This window comes from Pan paniscus, chromosome 3 (assembly GCF_029289425.2).
Source record: "Pan paniscus chromosome 3, NHGRI_mPanPan1-v2.0_pri, whole genome shotgun sequence".
Lineage (NCBI taxonomy): Eukaryota > Metazoa > Chordata > Mammalia > Primates > Hominidae > Pan > Pan paniscus.
In genome coordinates, this window is record NC_073252.2 from 14,418,457 (window position 1) to 14,420,148 (window position 1,692).

Sequence of the window (1,692 nt, forward strand, 5' to 3'; positions counted from 1 at the left end):
GATGCAGTTAAACTTATTCAAAGCTCAGTGTCCTAGTGGAAGAGTGGAAATGAACCTCACATAGTTGTTCAACTGTCCTATGAGTAGGCAAAAATTTCCACACATCATGTTTATTGATCATGATTTTTCTTTTCTTGGACTGTTATTTTAAGATCAGTACACACTTTACCTCATACCTCTACAAGAAAGTGTAGGATCTCATGGTCCTGTGTATGTGCTCTATAAAGTACATGATGAAGGAACCTTGTCTGTCTTTTGCTACACAGCCCGACATAGAATAGAACCTGACACAATGGAGTCACAAAAAGCATGTGTCAAATGAATGAATAAAGAATCAGCACGCACCATTGTGGAAGACAGTGTGGCGATTCCTCAGGGATCTAGAACTAGAAATACCATTTGACCCAGCCATCCCATTACTGGGTATATACCCAAAGGATTATAAATCATGCTGCTATAAAGACACATGCACATGTATGTTTATTGCGGCACTATTCACAATAGCAAAGACTTGGAACCAACCCAAATGTCCAACAATGATAGACTGGATTAAGAAAATGTGGCACATATACACCATAGAATACTATGTAGCCATAAAAAATGATGAGTTCATGTCCTTTGTAGGGACATGGATGAAGCTGGAAACCATCATTCTCAGCAAACTATCGCAAGGACAAAAAACCAAACACCGCATGTTCTCACTCATAGGTGGGAATTGAACAATAAGAACACTTGGACACAGGAAGGGGAACATCACACACCAGGGCCTGTTGTGGGGTGAGGGGAGGGGGGAGGGATAGTATTAGGAGATATACCTTATGTAAATGACGAGTTAATGGGTGCAGCACACCAACATGGCCCATGTATACCTATGTAACAAACCTGCACGTTGTGCACATGTACCCTAGAACTTGAAAGTATAATAAAAAATATATATTAAAAAAATAAAAAATAAAAAATAGAAAAAGAATCAACTCACTTTATTCTATTTTTTTCTAACTTTTTATCCTTCTGTTTTTCTACTTACTAGTATTTTATCTTACTTGTTTTATATGTAATTTTGAAATCCACCTCAAATCAAAAGGACACGGAAGGAAATTTCAGATTTCAGGTAGCTGTAAGTAATACTCCCAAGAACCATTGAGGGTAAGATGCAGGAGAAAGTCTGGGGTAGAATATGACTTTAGATTTATAATCAAATAGACTTGCTTATATTTTACCCCCAAATTACACAGACTTATAAACCTAGCCATTGACACAGATAGGAAGCCACAGGTTCCTCCTGGAAAGAGCTGAGCTAATCCTTTTTAATTACTTCTCACATGTTCACCTCTTAGATAAACTACTTCTCTTCTGCTGGTGTAATGGCTAATTTTATGTGTCAACTTGACTGGGCTAATGGATGCCCAGAAAGCTGATGAAACATTATTTCTGGGTACATCTGTGCAGGTATTTCTGGAAAATGTTAGCATTTGAATCAGTAGACTGAGTTAAAAAGATCACCCTCCCCAATGTGGGTGGGCATCATTCAATTTCTTGAGGGCCTAAATATCATAAATTCACTCTCTCTCTCTGAGTTGGGATATCTATCTTCTTCTCCTCTCACACCTCAGTGCTCCTGGTTCTTGGGCCTTCAGACTCAGACTGAATTATACCACTGGCTTTCATGTTTCCTCAACTTGCACATAGCCG